We start from the raw sequence: 16,171 nt of genomic DNA, 5'->3' as shown, positions 1-16,171 counted from the left end.
CCCATGTTACAATGACGTGAGTTGTGAAACCTTATCTCCTCAGTAGATTCTTTTAAATTCTCAAGGACAATGAACAAACCCCTACTAATTTATCACAATCTCCATTATTATGTCCCTTAAGTCTCTCATATTGGCACGTGGATATTTCTGCTCTACTGGAATTGCTCCGGGGAGGGGGGGGGGGGAGGGGTGGTTAGCCACCCTCTTGATTAATCCCCACTCTTCTCTAGTGAATAACATACTCAGGATTGAAATCATCTCTCCCCAGGGATATAAATTAGGCCCTAGAAACTGATCTATGTGTTCCTCTAGTCCTATGGAGTCCTCAATTAAAGGTTTAATTTCCTTCTTAAAATTCCTAACCTCTCCGCTGGTAATGAGGGGTTCACATAACCTATTTCATAGAATCATCATAGAATGGCTTGGGTTGGAAGGGACCTTAAAGATCATCTGGTTCCAACCCCCCTGCTATAGGCAGGGATGCTGCCCATTAGATCAGGTTGCTCAGGGCCTCATCCAGCCTGGTCTTGAACACCTCCAGGGATCTATTTGTTTAATTAATTGTAATTAATATTCTTTTAAATTACAATTTAAAATTGTAATTAATATTCTATTCGTTTAATAAATTGTAAACTTTGATTGTAACCCTATTTGGGACTTAGCCATTTATTACAAATGGGGGCTCGTCTGGGAGTGCTTTGATTCCTGAATTCTGATTTGATCTAGGAGAGGCGCCCCACCATTTGGTGGCTCCTGTTCGAGTCAGGTCAGGACTAATGCCATCTTGAACCTGAATAAAGGTAAGCAAAGATTTTGATTTTTTTAAGAGCTCCCTTGCCAGCTGCAGCACTGTATTTTGCCCGTAATTCTGCGCGCGAAGATCCGAATGAAGACAACGGAGTCATAAGTATTTAAGGCGTATACCATTCGGTTGGATGGGATTCGGTAGCCTGTGTGTGTAAGAGTGTGTTATAAATGAAGTCTCAACTCAATCTGAATTTAGTAATATTTATAAAACAAATTTTTCTAAAAGGTATAAAAGGCAAGTAAACAGCGCTGGGTGTGCGGGGAGTCTACGCTCCACCAACACGCACACACAAACATCAAACATTCTAAATATACAGAACATTGCTTTACATACTAAACCCGAGTACACCTATACATATGTACAATCAGGAAAGGTAACAAACAATCCTTTCAGTTCCATGACTTACTAAACGCGAGTACGCCGATACATATGTACAATCAGAAAAGGTCCTGTTTCCAGTGACTTTCTTGCTTTAAGCTGTCAAGCAACTTGACCTTCGGACCTTATGTATCCTGTTCTTCCCAGATCGAAGAAAAACATATCCATCTCCTTTTCAAGGCCAATAGGCCTGGGTCAAAAGGCACGTTCAGGTCTTGTTGCCTTTTTTTATCTTGAGGACACGCTCCCCTCTTATACCCTTCACCCCATAGCAGTTCTTTTCAAAACAACTTTTCATTGGACAAACAACTTTGCAAATAACAGCAATGGCAAACACCCAGAAACTTCCATGCCTTAACGGCTGGAGAACAAGCAACCAGAGACTGCATGGAGTCTCCTGAATCACCCTTCTTTGTTCCCTCTAAACTCTTTTACATTCCTGATGGCCTTGTCATTAAGAGTCTAATGTTATCTCAACCACGGGGCTTTCCGACCCCCATGGCCACACTCCCAAATCTTCCCCTTCTTTATTAATATCAAGCAACTTCTCGACACGAATTACCACTCCATATATAGCATATGTCTTATTCTTAAAAGTCCAGGTATTTTGTGTTGAAAGCATTTGTGTAAGTGTAAGGGTTTGAAACTGTTATAAATGAGGTCTCAACTCAATCTGAATTTTGTAATATTTATAAAACAAATTTTTCTAAAAGGTATAAAAGGCAAGTAAACAGCGCTGGGTGTGCGGGGAGTCTACGCTCCATCAACACGCACACACAAACATCAAACATTCTAAATATATAGAACATTGCTTTACATACTAAACCCGAGTATGCCTATATATATTCACGATCAGAAAAGGTAACAGTCCTTTAAGTTTCATGACTTAACAGTCTCCATTTTCCTTTCCTTTTCTTGACTACTAACAAGTCTCCATTTTCCATTCCTTTTGAGCGATGTGTCTCGCTTTAAGTTGTCAAGCAACTCGGTCTTCAGGCCTTATGTATCCCGTTCTTCCCAGATCGAAGAAAAGCATATCCATCTCCTTTTCAAGGCCAATAGGCCTGGGTCAAAAGGCACGTTCAGGTCAACAGGGGGCGCAACAGCAAAAGCCTTTGATGGCTGTAGCAGCAGAGGGGCCGATGGCGTAGCAGTCGGATCAGTAAAGGAGCCCGCAGCTCCCTCACTATCTGACAAGCCACATGTTAGTGATTGTGGCTCCACATGGCTCTTTAAGGCCTCAGAGACTGCTCGCCAGGTGCCAAGCAATCCCAGTGCAACCTTGCCATTTTTAGTTGCAGAGTCCCACACCTTGACCTCAGTTTGGTCCCATATTTCAGGCTCATAATCTGTCTGATTGTTAATAAGGAGAATAAGCTGTAAGGTTACCAGGACAGTCTTTGTTCCTAAGGACGTATGATTCCCCATAATGCGCAACTGCTTACCAGCGAGAGGCAGTTGTGTGCACGGGTCTGCTTCTCTCAGCTCTAGCTTCTCTCCAGCTCCAGTGCGCCTGTTTCCAGCAACTTTCTGTTCGAGCTTCTCTGAGCAGTTTGCTGAGTCTGGCCGAACCTATCTTCTTGAGGCAATCAAAGTGCCTGTTCCCGTCCTGGTCTCCATTCTGCCAGCCTGTTCCTCTTCACTTCTTTTTCCTGCTTCTTTATTGATATAACTTCATCGTGTTGCCTTTTTTTTTTGTCTTGAGGGCAGGCTCCCCTCCTATGCCCTTCTCTCCACAGCAGTTCTTTTCAAAACAACTTTTAATTGGTCAAACAACTTTGAATGTAACAACAACAGCAAACACCCAGAAATTTCCATGCCTTAACGGCTGGAGAACAAGAAACCATCTGGAGAACAAGAAACCGGAGACTGCATGGAGTCTCCTGAATCACCCTCCTTTGTTCCCTCTAAACTCTTTTATATTCCTGATGGCCTCATCGTTAAGAGTCTAATGTTATCTCAACCACAGGGCTTTCCGACCCCCATGGCCACATTCCCAAATCTCTCCCTTCTTTATTAATATCAACCATTTTCTCGACACTAATTACTACTCCATATATAACAAAACCAAGTGGAATGAGTCACTCCACGAAGAACACAGAGACAATACCTGTTTGGTTGGTTATCATTCTAAATTATATTCTTGTGGTATGAATGAGATGTGCTAGAGGCCTCTCTGTGTGATTGCATGATTGTGCTGTGGGAGTGAGACGCAGCGTCGCTGCGAAGCGAGTACGGAGTTCCGATCCGTGGTTCCGTATTCTCCACAAGGGGAGCGGCCGGAGATGAACAAAGTGCATGACAGACCGAAAAGAAGTGCTGTTTCATCCAAGTTTTGAGTGGTGGTGCCCAATATATGGGCCTGGCGGTGTATCTTGTAATCCTATTTTTGCTCTTAAACGCTTTGAATGTGACAAGAAAAAAGGCAGGAGCATTATCTAAGTAACTAACAGTTGAGAAGTGTTGGTGTATTTTCTGTGGTGTGTGGTCAGTTTCCCAAGCACTGGAGAGGGGGAGGGGGCTGATTGATTATCAAAGTGGTAGAACGGAGAGAGTCATTTCTTTGGTGGTTTGGGATTGAGCCCTGGGAATTAGTTAAGAAGGGGGAGAGCGAATTTATTTAGGCGTCAATACCCTTTTACACCCCCACATTGACACAGGAGTGATTCCTTGTTTTGTATGGGCTTACTAACAAAGTGCATGAGAAAAATTGGCATTTGGCTTGAAATTTGGTCCTGTTGAATTTTGTGGAAAAGGTGGTAATGACTGTCTAGAAGACGGAAGTCTGTGTGCTTCAGGTGTTTTCCCGAAGTCCTGAGGATTTGTGATTGGAACGGGGCTCATAAAGAATCTGAAATAGTAAAGTTTCTACGTGGGAAGAAGAGTTTAATCCCAGAGAATTGGGATATTGGGGAAGAAGATTAGGAAAAGATAGTAAAAACCTGCAATAAAAAGGTTTGTGTAGAAATTGAAACAAGGGGCAGTAACTAGTAAGGAATAGTAATAAATAAATAAATATATAAACAAATAAAAGGGGATGGGAAATCAAGGAAATAAGTAATATCCAAAACAAAGACGTTTTAAAGAAAGCCTCCTTGGGTGCATATTGGCACATTCGAAGAACTAGGGGCACAGAAAGCAAGAGGACTTTCACTAAGTATTGCAATCAATGGTGGCCACTATATAAGCTAAATGACCTCTTTATGGATCAATCAACTATAACACTACCTTGGAATTAACATTGTTTTTGAGGAGAGAAGGAAAATGGGATGAAATGTATAGCATCTTAGAGGGAAAAGGTATGGAATTAAGTTGGACTCTGACTTAGCCTTTGGTGTTGGCATTAGAATAGTACAGGCTGGAGAAAGATAAAGGAAGGGTTAAAAGGGTTGCAGAAGAGGCTGATCACAGTTATTAGGGAAGAAGGAAAAAGGAGGCACAGACAGGAACAGCCCCGGCTAGGCAAGGAGCAATGTGCCCTATGTAATAAATTTGTGCATTGGAAAAACGAATGCCCAGAACAGAAAAGAAACAGAAAAGGGAACCGGGGAAGGGAGGTGGTGGTCGTGCATTGTTGCAGGAAGAACAGCCGAAAGCACGACAGACACCAGTATGGTCAGATCATGCTCCCCTTTTATTACCCGAATAGCCTAGCTTTTATAGTGAACTTAACAGGGGCGGATAGTGTCTCACACAAGATTATTGGTCAAAAGCACTTAGACAAACAACTACAAGAAAACAATCCCACCTGCAAGAAAACAACCCCCTTGTGATTAGCAGTCACGTAGACCTTGTCCTTGAAGCCAGCTGCTGGTAACAATATTTTTCTAAATTCCTCAATTGGGCGATGTGGGAACACTGTCATGGGAACTTCTCATAGTCGTCCTGGTAGCTTGGTTTGCTCAGCTGCAGCAAGCCCTGGGATCTTTGCTGTTTCAAAAATCCCTCAACAGTGCATGCAAAAGATGACTGAAGAGGACCATGGGAATCTACCCCAGCAGATCCACTGGTTATAAAAATGAAGCTGGGGAAGGAGGGAAAAGAGGTGGAACTTATGGTAGATGCGGGGGCAACATATTCAGTTTTAAATAAAGTGTTGGTATCAGTGGGGAATGATTACATTGCAGTAAAGGGGGCAACTGGCCAATCTGAAATAGCATATTTCTGCAAACCATTGAAATATAAATATGGGAAACAGTGGGGCATTCACAAGTTCCTATACATGCCCAACTCCCTGGAGTCGCTCCTAGGGAGAGATTTATTGGAAAGATTACAAGCAACCATTTCATTTAAAAATGGGGAGATTATTCTGGAGGTAAATGATCAAAGATATGTGGAAGCGTTGAGTTTGATATTGACAGCTATTGAGACCAAAGAGGAAATTAGTGAGGAAATCGTAAGTCAAGTGTTTTCCAGAGTACGATCTTCTAATGTACCAGGGAAGGCGAAAAATGCACTTAAACAGTACCCCTTGAAAAAGGAAGATAGAGAAGGAATTAGCCTGATAATTGATTAACGTGCTTAACACCAGAGCTAACTTGGTTTACCATTTTAGACCTGAAGGATGCCTTCTTTTGCCTCCCTCTCCGTGAAGCCAGTCAGAAAATCTTTGCATTTGATTGGAAAAGCCCTAAGAGTGGGCGCAAAACACAGCTCACACGGACAAGGTTGCCTCAGGGCTTTAAGAACTCACCCACCTTGTTCGGAGTACAACTTGCAAAGGACTTGGAGACCTGGGAAGCCCCATCAGGAGAAGGAAGGCTGTTGCAGTACGTAGATGACCTCCTAATAGCCACCCAAATGGAAGAAGCATGTGTGGCCTGGATGGTAAGCCTCCTAAACTTTCTGGGACTACAGGGGTACAGGGTGTCGAAGAAGAAAGCTCAGGTGGTAAAGCAGAAGGTGACCTACCAGGGTTATGAGGTTAGTGCGTCTGGACCTTGGGGCAAGATCATAAAGAAGCGATATGTCAAACCCTGAAACCCAGGACAATAAAGGAACTGTGAACCTTTTGGGGAATGACGGGGTGGTGCACTCATTACGAATGGGAACAGGGACCTCCAATGGACAAAGGAAGCCACAGGAGCCTTTGACCAACTAAAGAAGGCTCTCATGTCAGCCCCAGCTCTGGGACTTCCAGATGTGAATAAACCATTTTTCCCCTTCTCCCATGAGAAAGAGGGGATTGCCCTGAGAATACTAGCACTGCCACGGGATGGCTGGGATGCCTCAGAGCCATTGCAGCAGTGGTGCTAAATATCCAGGAAGCACGCAAGTTCACCTTGGGACAGAAAATAACTGTGCTAGTGTCTCACACAGTGCTGGAAGTGAAAGGCGGTCACCGGCTTTCCCCACAAAGGTTCCTGAAATCAGCAGAAACCAAGGGGAGCCAGTACACCATGACTGCCTGGAGACCATTGAAGCTACCTACTCCAGCCGTCCAGATCTGAAGGACACTCCTTTTGATGATGTGGAAATATGGGACCAGCTACATCATCAGCGGAAAACAACATACCGGGTATGCAGTTACCACTTGCAAAGAATCATACACACTGAGGCACACCAGAAGGTGAGCTCAGAATTGGAGGAAGGAAATGATCTGGCGGACAGAGAGGCAAAAGAAGCGGCAGAAGGTGAGGTAGCAACTGAGGGAGCCCTGATTCCAGACAGGCAAATTCCCCTTGAAGGTAAGCTTGTATATAACAAAAAGGATAGAAAATTAATTGAAAGTCAGAAGGGAAAATACAACCAAGAGGGTTGGGCTATTACCAAAGAAGGGAAGGGGAAGCTAGGCTCCCCAGGGAAGTGGTCACTGCACCGAGCCTGTCTGAATTTAAGAAGAGATTGGACTCTGCACTTAGTCACATGGTCTGAACTTTTGGGTAGACCTGTGTGGTGTCAAGAGTTGGACTTGATGATCCTTAAGGGTCCCTTCCAACTCAGGATATTCTATGATTCTATGATTCTATGATCCCCTCCAACTTATTGTGGTCACTGGTAAAGAAGGAACACCAGAAAACACATTAGGGAACAGACGCTTTGTATAATTATCTAATTATCTAATTGAAAAAAGTATTGCCAGGAACTTATATGCTACCATCACTCAAATAACAATGTGATCTTTGCCTCTAGACTAACCCCAAAAATACCCCCAAACCAAAACTGTGTCAAATTGGAAAAGGCCATGGGCCTGGGCAACAGTGGCAAATTGACCTTTCTGAACTTCCAAGAAAAGGGGGGTGTCAATATTTACTGGTGTTAACAGATACCTTTTCAGGTTGGCCAGAGGCTTTCCCCACTAGGACTGCCAAAGCCTGAGAGGTAACTAAGTCTCTTGTAGAGAAAACTTTGAAACCACAGTGGGAAGGACTATACCAGGTGCTCCTTACAACCTTCACCGCAATTAAGATCAAGGAACAGAGTGCCTGGATTCACCATTCTCAAGTGAAGAAAGCTCCAGAACCCCCTGGAAAGTAATGCCAGGTGACGGTGAACTGAAACTAAAGCTCAGTCGAGTAAAATGAGGACATTATGGTCAGGAGTATTTAGTAATATTGCTAACAGGAATTTAGTTAACAGAATTGTTTTATTTCTATGGCTTATAAGTTGTAATTGTGATTCAAGAAGATGCCTCTATGATAATAGAGAACGGTGAGTGGCCTTGGTCTGAAGCCATAACAGCAGAGGATAAGAGCATTAATGGAAAGTTAGCAGTTGTGGTTATTTGGCGAACAAATGGTGACCATTTATATACATTATAAGATTGGCAAAAATTAGGGGAAGAATGGACACACCAAAGAACCGTAGGGGACGAAATTAAAATAGGGTGCCTAATTACTACACAGACTGTAGTAATCAGCTGTTTTTGGCTGTACTTCCTACAACAGTGGGACAAAACTAAAACAGCCCCTACAATCATCCTTATTGGCATTGGGAACTAGCCAATGGCAAGTTTCAAAGGTGTTACCGAGATGGGAAAAGGCTGAAGACCAAGACCACAAACTAATAATAGATGCACTTAGTATGGTTCAAGATAATGTATCTTTAGCTCTTGTATCTTTGTATCTTTTAGCTCTTTTGTAGAAGTAGATAAGGAGAACATAGCTCCCTCTAGCAAAAATCATTCTAAATTTGGTATTTGTAACTTTGTTAGAATCGTCGGGTGTGATTGTCTATATTTGGCATCAGTGGTATCCCACCAGTTGATCAAGTCTAACAACACAATGTATCACAAGTTATTACTTACACTTATTGGGATGAACCTCACATTAGTGAAGCAACTAGTTAAACACCAAGACCTGATCCATCATGATACAAAGGAAATTAGCAGAGTTTTACAAGACACAAATCACAACTGGTGGGACGCACTCTTTGGATGGTCGCCAACTGCAACTGGGATTTTGAACACATTGTGTCACCCAATTATTGTTTTATTGATATTAGTTGGTATAAGTTTAATATTGTCCTTTGTAATACTTGTTTGGAATTGGAAATTGTTACAACGAATGGCTATATTAGGTTCCTTGATAAAAAGTACATGGCAAGGCATTGAGAGATACATATCATAGAGATTGGGAAGAATTTTGTAATAAGTAAAAGAATTTACTAGATTTTCTAGAAAAGGGGGGACTGAAACATGGAATTAGAAATTAGAGAGTGATTGATTAAGAATTAATAGGTGCTACATTTGCGATGTACTGTGTCTGTGCTGCACTTAGACCTCCAGATAACAGGAGCCCCTCAGACCCCGAGAACCAGATCAAAACAACCTCATGGTTCGGACTTTAATCAAGGGGTCTGAGATAAGGAGGACTGCTTACAAAGGGACAAGATAAAGAATGTCAAACATGCAAGGCCTTGAGATAACAGGAGCCCCTCAGACCCCAAGAACCAGATCAAACCAACCTTATCGCCCAGTTTGTGACCAAGGCCTCAGAGAGCATGCGCAAAGAGATGAGGTGAAAAGTTCAGTCATGATGAAGACATCTTACTTCATCCCCTCGACCCTCAACGCCCACCACCACAAGGCACAGCGCAAGCGCAGACAAGAGGAATTTATGGAAATGACTTCTTGTAGCTAATTTTAATACTAAGCAGGGACAGGTTATGCATATGTATAGGTATATTGGGAAACTTCATGCATATGTAACCCTTTACTTGATATAAACAAAGCAAGTTGCCATGTTAGGTGCTCATCACTTTGGTGGGACTACCCCCTGTGCTGCCCAGCGCTGAATAAACATATCTACTTTACAATCTTACTGATTGTGGAGTCTGTTTTCTGTGAGTGAAGACTTTAGTGAAAGTACAGGCTGGAGAAAGATAGAAAGAATTGTTAAAAAGGGTTACTGAAGGTGTTAAAGGTGTAGTATGTAGTGTTTGACAGAGCTTTTTGAAGTTGAATGAGCAGGGAAAGGTGATGTAGGCATTATCTAAGTAACAGTCTAGAAGTTCTGGTATATTTGCTGTGGTTTTTGGTCAGTTTCCCAAGTATCGGGAAGGGGGGGGATGGGGGGGGGCAGCCTGCTCCACCAGGGGCCCCTCCACAGGCTGCAGGGGGGCTTCAGATCCGGCGCCAGGAGCGCCTCCTCCCCCTCCTTCTGAGCTGACTTTGGTGTCTGTGGGGAGATTTCTCGCTCCTCCCTCTCCCAGCTACTGTTGAACAGAAGGTTTTTGTTTGTTTGTTTCCGTGGATGTGCTCTCACAGAGGCACCCACTGTGTTGCTCATGGCTTGGCTCTGGGCAGTGGTGGGCCCCTTTGGGGCCGGTGGAGATCATCCCTTATCTGCCATGGGGAGGCTTCTGCATTTTTCTCACAGGGGCTGCCACTGCAGCCCCCCCCCCCCCCCCCCCCCGAAGAACCTTGCCATTGAACCCAATACACTGGGGCAGCTAGGTCATTACTGGCCTGTAAAGTATCAGGGATTAAATTAACTAATGAAACCCTAAAAAGTGATGGGGGTAAAAGGGGCTGGGATAACAGTACCACTTTTGGGGGATACCAAGCTGAGACTAGGCAATAAAATGATCACAGGCCCTGGGAGCAAAGAGTGTTCTCAGGCCCTGGGAGCAAAGATATATTCACCTCTGACTGGAAAGACCCTGAAATGGGGGTGGAAGCAACAATACAGATGGACAGTTTTACCTCAGGGATTTACAGGGCCACCTATTTATTTGGGCAAGTTCTAGAACAGATTTTGGAGCAATTCCAACCTCCCGAGGAGGTGTTACTGTTACAAATATGTGGATGATCTTTTATTGTCAGGACAGGAGAAAACGGTTGTGAAGGAAGCTACTAACAAGCTATCCAACTTTCTGGGAAAGCAGGGCTTGGGAGTACTGAAAAATAAATTACAATATGTAGAAAGAGAAGTCAGGTATTTAAAGCATCTAATGTCTGAAGGAAAACAAAGAATAAACGCAGAGAGGATTCAGGGAATTGTTGAAAATTAAGAAAGAACTAAAAAGTTTTAAAAGAAAGATTTTTTTTAAGGAATCAAGAGCCATGAAATCTGAAGGAAAATGGATACTCCCTGATGGGAGAGAAATGCTGAATAAAGCACCAATGAGGCAAATATTAACTGTTTTACATCAAGAGAGTCATTGGGAGGTGCAAGCAATGTGTGATGTTGTGCTAAGAAAGTATGCCTGTGTAGGAATATACACTTTAGCGAAGCACATATGCAGAGGATGTACCATATGTCAAAAGGTAAATAAAAAGGTCATCTATAACCCACCTAGAGAGGGACGGAAGCTAGGGATTCAACCTTTCCAAAGTATACAGGTAGACTTTACTGAGTTACTTGTTTGTCCTAATTGACCACGTGACTGGATGGGTGTAAGCTTTACTGCAAGGGTTAAAGCAGGCCTTAGAGATTGAGTGGGATTTTCACACCCCCGGCAGTGAATGAACCAGACATTAAAGAAGCAATTAACTAAATTAGTGTTAGAAACCCAACTTCATTAGGTAAAATGCTTACTCCTACAGGTTCAAACAGCACCAAGAAAGGATATAGGAATTTCACCACATGAGATGCTGTTCAGATTGCCCTATCTGGGCAGGAGGGATGAGATATCACAATTTGAAACAAGAGAATTTTCTTAAGAACTGTATTCTGGGGTTGTCCTCTCCTTTGTCATCTCTCAGGACCTGTGGGCTGTTGGCTCAAACCCCACATTTGAATTCCCCATTCACCACCAACACCCAGGAAACCGGGTCCTGATTCAAACCTGGAAAGAATCAACTCCGGACTGAATGGGAAAGACCATTACTAACCACTGAAACAGCCATAAGAACTGCGGAAAAAGGTTGGACTCACTATACTCAAGTGAAGGCATCCGTTGACCCTAGTACATGGGAAGCTGTTCCTACAGAAGACTTGTTGGAAGTTGAAATCAAAGAGAAAAATCTCATAGTGGACTCTGAGCAGGATAAAAGCTTACAATTGTAAACTAACCTTTTATTTTCACAGGTAACTAATGAGTGTGGCTTGCAAGTGAGAGAAAGGACTGTCCTATAGAAAATCAAAGTGCTCCCAAGGGTTTTTTTTTCTAGTAGTACATATATCTTATTCTTTGTATTAATAATTATTTGGAAACCTAAGGGTTAAAAATAATGACAGGGAAAGTTTAGCTATTAGTTTTGTTTCTAGTAATTGTAGGCCTCAGAGAAGGCCTTGGTCAATTAGCAACTTGGAAAAGGCATGACCAGATAATAGTTAGACGGGATACCCCGGCAAAATATGGGTGACTGCGACAGAGGGTTATGTGCCACAGTCCGTCACGTTTGATGCTTGTGAAGTGTTAGCTTGTGGAGATTTAATTGCCCAACGACAACTGAGCAGAGGAAACATAACTAGGAGAGACCCAACAGACAGATTGAGAATAGCTGTATGGAATTGTTATAAATGGCTCAGTCTTCAAAATAGGACTATAATCAAAGTTTACAATTTATTAAAGGAATAGAGGTAAGCAAACAGCGCTGGGTGCGCCGGGAGTCTCTGCTCCACCAAGACGCACACCAGTTACATCAAGCAGCTGATTTTTATGCTCCTAGGCTAATACATATTCATTACTACTTCTAAAAAAAAAAAGTGGTTATTATAATTAGCTTCCGGGATCCAAACCCTCCTACTGGAGCATGCGCATCAGTCTCTGGTGGTCCCCCTGGGGGTCTGTGGGGGTCTTTCATGCTGAAGGCTCGTAGTCTTCCTCTCAGGTTTTTTTTCTTGTCCTTCCCCTTTGTACTCCTTGGCAGCACGTCAAAAGCTTACACAGCGTCCCCTGCAAGTTTTGTCTTCTAGCCGTCCTTCAACTTCTTTCTTTCTTCCCCTTTAATCTCCTGGCCACCTGGCCAGATATCAGGGGCTTGCATAGTGTCCCATTCAGAAGCCATAACAGTTACTAGTTGTTAGCAGTTGTTCTGAAACCCCCAGACATCAGAGACTTCAAAGAAAGAACATACAAATACAAATAGCTCTCTATTGACACTTCACCTGTTGTTAAAACATTCCTCACAGGCCATTCACAGGGACATTCCAGTCACATCTATAGCGGTGCTAAATCAACCACAAAGAAGGCAAAAAGGCTGTAACTGTTAGGAATAAGAGTTCGGAATAACAAAAGCAAATAGGCTCATGGATTTGAGGAATATTTCTGAAGATTTGATAAATTGACTATAATGAGGGGGAGACTGGGACACTTGGAGGAAAGGGAAGAAACCACATCTGTGGAAGAACTAAATTGCCAGTGCAGGACCCAGAGACAGACAGAACTGCTCTCTATTGACTCGAATTGTTAAAATATTCCTTTGCAAGGTACAAGAACTATATACATTAACCATTCTGTTTTTCTTAGACTTGTGGTTATACAAGGGTATGTAAGACAGAAGGTCACATTCATCATACCATGCGACCCTAGCACTGTTCCATACTGACACGAATCAGATGAACATATATCATATATTGAGCAGAGGGAACACATAACTAGGAGAGACCCAACAGCCAGATTGAGAATAGCTGTATGGAAACAATCCTTTATTGCCATCAGAGAAAGGGAGAAACTCAAGGAGAAAACAGGAGAGAAAACAGGAGGCCCTCTTTGAAATGTGGCAGTTCAAACATTTGACATTGAAACAGGGTATGGGGATGTGAATGCCTGGATAGAATGGGTCAAATATACTGTCCAGAGTCTCAACCATAGCAATTGCTATTCTTGTGCCTCGCAATGACCAATTGCCCAAATAGTGCCCTTCCCATGAGGGTGGACCAAGGACTCCCAGGGGATGTATGATTGCATTCTACCAAGAAAAGACTGCCTGGGGAAATGAGGCCTGTAAGTGTCTCTCTTTGCTGTTCCCTTCCTTGCATGATAGCAATATCAGGGTTCCCCCTGAATTCTCTATAGCTATAGGTAACCATACAGCTTGCCTCTCACGGCAGGGTGTGAGTGCTACTTGACATCTGGGAGAGTTTGCCTTGTGCACGAGGACCTTGAATGCTACCAAGGACTTGATGGGAAACTGCTCAAGACTTGAGATCCCCAGGGCAGATCTCTGGTGGTACTGTGGAGGGAAGATCTTACGGTCCACCCTACCATCTGATTGGGGAGGCACTTGTGCACTTGTTCAAATAGCTATACCCTTCACCCTGGCATTTGAAAGAGAAACATCACAAATACCCAGAAGAAGTAAAAGATGCTTAGGAATATCATTTGATGACAGAGTATACATAGATTCTATTGAGATATGCTTACAGTGATAAGAAAGCTTAGAAGGCAACCTTGTAAAATGCAGACAAACAGACACCTTAGGACAATTAGGTGAAAATCATGGTGTTAAGTCAAGTCAGATAAGTGAAGAAACATTACCACTTCAAGCAGTAAAAAATGTCAAAAGAAATTTGAAATGTAACAGGCTGGCAACTGAAGGTGATATAGTATAAACTCACTTTAGGATAGAATAAAGCTTGTGGTTAAAAGTTAGCAAGGACAAAGTAAACGACATCTTGTTATCTGTAGACCTTTTGTTATGTTTAAGCATCTTGTTATTTGAAAACATCCCAGTATCTGTTAACCGTTAGTCAGGCTGAGACTTGAGATAACTTGAGTCAATTGTTTTGTCTTGTTAACTGAGACTTCCTGTTATCGGCCGACCCTCAGTTAAATTGAAAGCCAACTCAGCGTTTTTACAGCTTGGAAAACAACTGATTAAGCAAAGGTGAAAAGTGCATTATGAGGAAGACCTACGGCCTTCCTCCCAACGACCACTGCCCACATCCTGAAGACCCCGGCCCACAATTCTTGGAAGGCTTTGCGCAAGCGCAAGGACTGATAAGCTAATTAGCATACGAAGCGAGGGTGGGCGGGGTTGGGTAATTAATATGTATAGGTGCTAATTGAATATTCATTGTTTTGCTGTATAAATATGAGATAGTTTGTTACTTCGAACATGCACGATAGGCGGAAGGATCCCTCGTGCATCCAGCGCTGCAATAAAGAATATGCCACTTAAAGAAATTTTGGCTTTGATCTTTAAATCAATTTGGCACCCCAGATGGGACAACCTCTCTGCCGGTCCGCAGGACCCGCTGGGGACAGGACTCCCTAGGGTACCCCCGGGATTTCCCGGAGGGACTCCTCGACTCACCGGATCACTGTGGAGGCAGACAAGGACCCCATCATTGTAAGTGAGTATATTCTTTATTCTGGTTTGGTTTTCTGGTAGACCGGTCATCTGGGACTGTCCAGTAAGTCGGAAGGTGATCTTCTGCAGGACAGTATTTGGTATATACTTTGTGGTTAGTACCACAAGTATATCTGGGGACCTTGAGGTCCATCTGTATCTGGAACTGTCTGTAAGTCGGAAGGTGATCTTCTGCAAGGCAGTATTTGGTATATACTTTGTGGTAAGCACCATAAGTATATTTGGGGACCTTAAGGAAAGAGCTCGCTTTAAGGTCCATCTGGAATTGTGTTGCCTACTTTGGTTTTCTGACTCATGGAGTGTGATATTTAACTCTGGTTATTGTTACTGCGATTTTGGCTATTTTCTTGGTGATAATAGTAGTTTCGTGGCGTTGTTATAAGAAAGATATCATTACAGTGTTACATATTTTGGTTTTCTGACCTATCGCATGTGGAATTTGACTCTGATTATTGTTATTGTGATTTTGGCAATATCTCCTGGTAATAATAGTAGTTTTGTGACATCGCTATTGAAAGATACCTGTGTGCCCACAGTTTTGTAAGTGATACATGTATTCTGAAAGTGTGAACTGGAAAATGGGGGGACGAGTAAGCAGTGAAATTCCTAAGAAAAGTACGTTGGGCTGTATTTTGAGTTATTAGAAGGATATAGGGGGGGCTCCGGGTGGAAGTGAAAATAAGAAAACTCTGACAAAATATTGTAATCAATGGTGGCTGCTTTATAAGCTGGAATGTTGAAAAAAAGTGGCCTTTTAATGGAGCTTTAAACTATAATAGTTTGCTACAGTCAATGTTGTTTTTGAGAAGGAAAATAGGATGGAATGTTGTATACTGATGTTGTTTCAGCATCTTGGAGGGAAAAGGTACGGAATTAAGTTGGTCCCTGACTGCGCTTTTGATGCTGGCATTAGAAAAGTACAGGCTGGAGAAAGATAAAGGAAGTGTTAAAAGGGTTATTGCAAGTGTTAAAGGTGTTTGAAGTTGAATGAGCAGGGAAAGAGGATGTAGGAATGTTAACAGTTCTGCCTCGGCCTGGGGCTGAGACCTTAAAATCTTGGGTGTTAGCCCTCTGGGGCAAAGGGATCATGATGGGTCCCAGAGAGTCTTCACAGAAACAGAAAAGCAGTTAACTCTGAAAACAACCTGAGTTCATGTGTGAGCTCAGATTGCCGATGGGATCGCTCAGGGAACTGTGGACAATTGCATTTTCCTGACCGACCCCCACTAAGACCCTAATCATCCTGAAAATTATGAACGGTTAAGTAAATACTAGAATCTGGA

At 42.8% G+C, this 16,171-nt stretch overlaps 1 long non-coding RNA gene across 1 annotated transcript in view; it reads right to left on the bottom strand.

Moving 5' to 3' along the window:
- Positions 1-16,171, bottom strand: part of LOC137847051 (uncharacterized) — a 750,318-nt gene that overhangs the window by 89,686 nt on the left and 644,461 nt on the right. The window lies entirely within an intron of this gene.

The sequence above is a fragment of the Anas acuta genome, chromosome W (assembly GCF_963932015.1).
Source record: "Anas acuta chromosome W, bAnaAcu1.1, whole genome shotgun sequence".
Classification (NCBI taxonomy): Eukaryota; Metazoa; Chordata; class Aves; order Anseriformes; family Anatidae; genus Anas; species Anas acuta.
This window is presented reverse-complemented; position numbering and strand designations above follow the sequence as displayed.